This window comes from Cephus cinctus, unplaced genomic scaffold (genome assembly GCF_000341935.2).
Source record: "Cephus cinctus unplaced genomic scaffold, Ccin1 Ccin1_scaffold0123, whole genome shotgun sequence".
Classification (NCBI taxonomy): domain Eukaryota; kingdom Metazoa; phylum Arthropoda; class Insecta; order Hymenoptera; family Cephidae; genus Cephus; species Cephus cinctus.
In genome coordinates, this window is record NW_014332857.1 from 563,921 (window position 1) to 571,031 (window position 7,111).

At 39.8% G+C, this 7,111-nt stretch overlaps 1 long non-coding RNA gene across 8 annotated transcripts in view; it reads right to left on the reverse strand.

The window, feature by feature from the left end:
• Positions 1–5,325: 5,325 nt before the first annotated feature.
• LOC107275179 overlaps positions 5,326–7,111 on the reverse strand; it is an 8,808-nt gene continuing 7,022 nt past the window's right edge. For 6 of the 8 annotated variants that reach the window (XR_003058119.1, XR_003058121.1, XR_003058118.1 and 3 more), the window contains one exon: positions 5,326–7,014. This is a non-coding gene — a long non-coding RNA (uncharacterized LOC107275179). The remainder of the gene's footprint in view (positions 7,015–7,111) is intronic. The other 2 variants (XR_001539645.2, XR_003058120.1) reach the window with 2 other exon arrangements.

Below are 7,111 nucleotides of genomic sequence, written 5' to 3' on the forward strand. Positions count from 1 at the left end.
GTTTTTTTCCTTTTTTTTTTTTTTTTTTTTTTTTTTCGGGGTCTTATATTTCTACCGGAAGTGACTTACGAGCTGAGCTTCTTCCTATGGAGCGGGGAGACAATAAAGATGGCGGACGTGTAAAGGGTGCTGTGTGTTGCTGGGATAAAATAGGAAGTGATTTAGGTGAATGTAGGTAACAAGTTCGCCAGCGGGCCATCTCCATGGGAACCAATATTGATTACAGGGTGGTTCACCCTCTTCCGATAGAGCCTCTGGAGAATTTCACCTTTTTTTTTCTTCTTCTTTCCGTCCATTCTACATCCTTTTTATATTTTGGCACCTTTGTCAAGCAGGTATCAATCTACTCGAGTTTCAAAATATATATACACCCTTGCATACTTATCATTTGATCTAGTTATCATTAATTACGTCCAAGATATGTATTATCATATACTAAATTATCAGTGTATAAATATTTTCATGTCAATCCACCCCGGTTTAAATTACAAAATTTATGTCTGTCCGGTGACCCAACAAAATAGACTGGGTTGATTGTGAATCTTAGATTTGATGAAAAATTAAGAAAACAATCTTTTCATCTGATATAAAGGCATAAGAACTATACTGATATATGTATATGTATACATACACACAAAAGGAGTATTATATATATATATATATATGCAAGGGTAGTATAGGATAGGGTGAAAATGGAAGGTAAGGGCTATTGATTTTGCAGTAGGTAGGTACGTGTAAATGTGTACGCCCCACTATACAACCCCTCCTGGGACATTCGTGGAACGCGTGTCAGAGGTGCAAGGGTAGTATAGGATAGGGTGAAAATGAATTAAGAAAACAATCTTTTCATCTGATATAAAGGCATAAGAACTATACTGATATATGTATATGTATACATACACACAAAAGGAGTATTATATATATATATATATATGCAAGGGTAGTATAGGATAGGGTGAAAATGGAAGGTAAGGGCTATTGATTTTGCAGTAGGTAGGTACGTGTAAATGTGTACGCCCCACTATACAACCCCTCCTGGGACATTCGTGGAACGCGTGTCAGAGGTTACGCAAACAGAATGATTGATACATTAGCCCTGCGTCTGCCCTCGCCTTATCTTTTATTCCACGCAGTGAATTGATTTCTTTTGGGGAGACGCGATGAAACCTAATGAATCTACCTTATCCTCCCCTTTTCCATATTCTCCCACCCCCTTCCACCTCTTAACCCCTCTCGCCCTTCTTTTCAAAACTCACGATGGCGACAAGGGGCAACCCTTAAGAACGAATTCCAAAGGACTCGCTGTGTTGACTAAGAATTGAAAACTACATGTTTACACAATCGAACCGCGATTGTTATCACGTAAATTGATTAAAATGATTGAATTTTCAGTCATTGATTTATATGGAAAAAATATTTTTTTTTTATTATTGGCTATGCTTACTCATCTTCGTTTTTTTAATTTGGCTTCTTCATTGAAAAATTGATAAGGATCGCTGCTCCGAATTATTATTATTATCACTGTAGGAATCGAGAACCGATTTGAAAATGGGGGTAACACCGATTCTTGATAATACCTAACAATTGGATATTTTACATTTCTCGGAATCGAGCTCCATAGTGATTTTATCTTTAACTGACTTTTCTTACTTGGCCTTTATACTCCATTCAGTAACGAGCACTTCCCACCTTATCGGATCTAGTTCACAATGAAGAGCGGAGTTACCGGAGGTGTTACAGTTCACGTTTAATTAGGAGCAACGCGGCGGAATGAATAAGTTAATTAAATGGCCGTAGTTACGTATTTGAATTTTGTGGAAAAAATCACAAATAATGCAATTACGAGTGACAATTAAATTTCAATATTTTTTTCGACTCATTTTTCAAATTTTCAAAATGCTCCAGGATACTCTAGTCACGAGGTGATTTAGGCGGTAACGAAATTTCATTTAATTTTTTCTTCTCGATCGACAAATAAATCTCGAGACGATCTTCACTCAACCTCGACCCAGTCCCGGGGTGAAAAAAATTTGAATAAATTTGCATGCATCGACGGCACTCGAAAAATAAAAATTCTCGTTATCGACAGTCAAAATATCTTAAATTTGGAGTATTACGAGAAATTAATTTCACGGTGACGAGTCGATACGGCAAGTGTTCTCTTTAAAAGTAACTTTTCAGTCGTCGGTTAAGTTATTTATCTCTATTTTCTCTCCGACTGTACTTATCGACCACTTAACATTCCAAAACACTTGTGATTATACGGAAGAGGTCATAGTTCGTCCGTCTCACTCAGAAATTCTTATAATTCTCTAATCTTTAATTAAGGATTTAAAAAATTGTTTACATTCTCAGTGACAGGTTGACCATTCTTTTTCTTATTTATGTGAATATCTTTTCTTTTATTTCACACCAAAACCAATTTATCCGAAATTACAATTTTATTTTTAAAGTTTCGGTTGACAACAGGCCAATATAAGACCCATCGCGTATATATCTATATAAAGTACTGGAGTACAAGAGGACTGGTGCTGCCAGCTAACGGCAACGGGTGAGAAACAATCGTAAAGGGAGTGGAGGATGACACAGGCACTGTGTCCCTCGACATTTCAGAATTCAATTTTCAGCTTGATTTGTCAGGAACGACGTGAACCTCCCCTCTTCCGCCATCCACGCTTAGGTGCAGCAAATCCTCAGCTTCTATCTTTCACTTCTTTATCTCCATTCTCTTCGCACAACTCTTTCCCATGAAAGGTACAATAATTAAGTACAGCATAGAATTTCGTTTTTCCTTTTACAAATACCGCCTTAAATTTCGACCTCCCTCACCGTTTCGTTTCCTCCCTTAAAAACGGCCAAACGTCATTGATCGATATAAAAAGTTATCCCACGATCAAGACGAAGATAAAGCTAAATCCTTCGTCATAATTACAGTAAACCTATTTCACGTGCAATTCCAAATCCCCGTGTAATTGAAAGTCATCGCGTAACATCAGCCAGGCGAAAAAATGATGTTCAAAAAAATTCCCGCCTTTCACGTAGACGCGACATATGTAAATAGATAGACGTAAATTTTTTTTGGATTTTGTAAAAAAATCCCAAAAAAATTTTTTTCAAACTACTCCAATTTTTTTTATATCGTAATTGCATCTATATCCACGCGTGCGTGTTTCTATCCTCGCTGAAAGGGACAGGGAAGAAGCGCCTTCGCGAATAACGTGTGTTTTTACGAAAATATCGCGAGCGCGCACAATAGTAATTACGAGGAAAGAGCGAAATTGCATATTATTTTAAATACCGTGGCACTGCGCGAGAGCGATGCCTTCTGGGCAGCCGCAGTAAGAAACCGTCTTGGCTATCCTAATGGCGGCTCATTAGTTTCTTTTAATCACAGACATTACCACAATCCGTATAATTACAAAGAGAGCGCAATCCAACAATATGCAGAGCAAAGAACTTTTTGGTATATCAAATATAAGAAGAGCCGTAGAAAAAAAAAATGTAAAAAAAAACAACAAAAAAAAATGTATAACCATAATTTCAAAAAAAAAAAATTCCTTGACCCTACATGACCTACGTAATTTGACCCTTGGAATTTTCTTATATCCACTGCTCCTAATATCCCAGCAATATATATACATGTAAAAAGACAGGGGTGATATTCGATGACAAATTTTCAAGCATCCAACATACAAGACCCCACATACGTAGGGTTCGTCAAGTAAAATAGGGGTGAACGTTTTACATAAGGGGTGGGACCTGGAAAGGTTCCCGGTATTCCAGACACGCGCCGTGATTTGTTTTACCTCCCTTGAAACGGCCTGTAGCACTAAAATATTCGTGACACATTCCCACACGTAAATCCCAGAACAAGAGGATCAGACGCGAGTGACTTTATATGGAAAACTATTTAAAAAAAAACAAGCCTAAAAATCCGTTCTCGGATCGATTAATCGATACTTTCGATTTTTCAAAAATGACCGCGTACGAAAAAAGAATTCGTCCGAGATCTGCAATCGTATTAAATTAATACACGAGCGTATCCGCGTGTGCATGCGGACTGCATCACGGTACGCGATGCACCCGGCTCTCGTATGCATTTATAAAACGGCAATCGCACCGGCTCAAGCCAAAATGATTTATTTCGGTTTCGCTCACTCTCGCCTACGTACTGCTTGCATGTGAAGCATCGGCCCTGCACGAAAGCATAAAACTTGGCGAGAAAACAACAGAAGCATCAAGTCAATGCTTAATGAGGCCGGCTGTGCATTCCTCTGGCTTGTATATATATAAGGTGCATGCGCAAACCTTAACTACAGTATGTATACATATAGGTTACGTAGGTAGGAATACGGTGTAGCTATACTTATAGGCGGACTAGCATGGCGGAACCCTCGTCAATTTCCAAACTGGCTTGTTCTCCCGTCTCTTTCTTCTCTTGCGAATCTATGCAAATCAGGGCCAATTACGTCGAGCTGCATAAAAAGTGCAGCTCGTTAGCGGATACAGTATTGTCACAAAGGATCAGTTTGGTGTTTGAGATGAGGATCGGGGGAGGACGGGAGGGGGTTTGAAATTTTTTTAAAAATTAATTTCAAATTTGAAATTTTTTTTGTGCCTGCTTTTGGTGTGTACTGAGTAGTATCGGTTGGGACTTATAACAGTATGGGGACTAACGAGAGAATGGATAGGATTAGGTCCGTTGGTAATAAGCCTGGTCGGTACCTATATGGGACAAGGAACAGGGCACTTGGAACAAGGAACAGAACCAATTTCTTTGGTATAAGTCAGAGAGGGATACGGAAGGCCCTAAAGTAGATTCGTGCCGAGCGCCGGTATATAATGACGTGCGAGGTGAAGGTAGAGGGCCTTACGTGGACGGCGTAAGGCTTAAGCGAGAAGGTACAATGGGTGGAAGAACAAGAAGAAAACGTGTGGTAGAAGGGGAAACTTCGAGTGTCGGCACCTCGCCGCCAGAGCGGACCACACACGTTGACTAGTGGTTCTCAAATTGAGGATCCAAATTTGACTTTGGGGTTACAATGATTTTTGGGTTAAATCGATGGGATTTAGATTTTTTTAAATTCGCCAAAATTTCCATTCTCGGCTACCATATGGATTTTGTGTTATCGCTCGAAAGTATGAAGCGCAGAAAATTATTTTGAGAATTTAAATTGGCAACGGGCCCGATGGAGCAGCGTGTGAAAAAACCCTGGCTCCTCTTGGGACCGTCTCATTATAACGTGAAAAATTATATTCCAGTGCTCGAAACGATCTTGATTTTTTTTTTCTTTGCAAAAGAAAAAAAGCAAAGGGTAGAGGACTCGTCTAATTTTCTGGTGGCACGTTTCGAGTTTGCTCATTTCCTAAAGGTCTCGACGCCTTTTTGTCGTTTCATTTTGATTGGCGCCTCATTTTGCCAGACTGGCAAAAAAGTAAAATATTCTTTTAAAAATAGTACACCGTGTATAATTAGATGCTCGATGCGGCTACAGTCTCTTGGGATTTATTGGTTAATTAAAAACACCTGTAATATACGTATTGCCGTTATTAAATGTTGATTTTACATTTCTTCTAGAACATTCGCACGCTCGATGCGATCGATAAGGATGCCAAAGATCCTGGTATCAATTTAAAGAGACACCCGTTATTTTTCTTTGACAAAATTCATCCAGGACTTTAAAACGTCCTTGCCATCTTTTTCCTTTGATTTTCTCCACCTCGGTTCGCTGATCCTGACAACCGTAAATTCCATCTGATTCCTCCGACGCCTTCCTGGACGTCCTTGTATTTTCGTAAACAGGAGCCATTGACTTTTTAATCCGGATTATCCTGGCCGTCGGTCAACACGAACCTCCGGTAAGAGCGGCAGCAGATAAAAACGGCTTTACATTAAAGCAAGCTGGTTAAACTTTGGTGGTACGAATTTTGGGCCTGCAAATTGAAAAAAAAAATCTCAATAAAAATTGACGTCAGGGTCAGTGAAAATGTCCAAGACGGTCCTTCTCTTCTAAAGATTGACAACTGTCAAGGACATTGACAACTCAGTCACGCAAATCAGATTATCTAAGCAACATAATGGGACCCCCCGTATACTAAACCATTTCACTAAGTTTTTCTTAGCTTGAGAGTGTCCCTCGCGCTGGGCCTTAATATTCTTCGCTACCTGTAGCCATCTCTACTGGTCCATCCCGTCGAAGTTCCTGTCACCGTAGAAACATCCTGGACATTTTTCTATCCCGTTTATAAAAGGAAAGAGTGACCAGGTCCCATTGCAGACCCCTGGTGTGCAATTGGTCACAGGGAACAATAAGGCCCCCCGTCTTCTTCAAGTATAAACAAACCCTTCTTCGAAGAGCGGTATCGCGACTGGTGGGCCCAAAGATTTTACCGCAATGTACAATGCGACATAGATCGGGCCCATTGTGTACCCGGCACGTACAGACAGAGTACAGGAGAGAACGTACACACTCAAATAAATTTAACATAAACGGTATACGGTTGATGCATATAAAAAATATATATATATATATAAATCCATTATCCCCAATAGTTACGAAAAATATTCATTTTTTAAAATTGGGCCTTATCGCCGACTATTAACTTTCTACGAATGATGTATCTCTGCACGACTATCTGCTTCGCTTCAAAAATACATATACACATACAGTTAACCACATTCCAAAAAAAGTTAGACTAATTACGCCCAAAAAATGAAACACAACCAGACCCATTTTTTTTGTTATCATCGAAAAACGAAGTACGACAAACTCCAAAAAATAATCACTCCCAAAAGCTCAAGAACATTAGCCGTATCCCCCGAATGCCCCCGAAAAGCCCATAAAAAGTCGCGTCGCTCTCCGTGACGGAATCATAAGGCCCAAAGCGCAGGTAGAAAACAGCAGCATCCCTGCCACGATAACAATCCGCACAGAACGAATTGTGTTTTCGAAACAGAACATTCTTCCTCAGTTTATCCGGAACGGACGCCGTAAGTCCCAAACAAGGCCGCACCTGGAAGCAAAGAGAATCGTTTAGCCGTCGGGTCCTGAATTTCGTCCAACGTAGCCAATAAAATGCCAGCAAAAATATCAGCCAAATATTCCCCTCC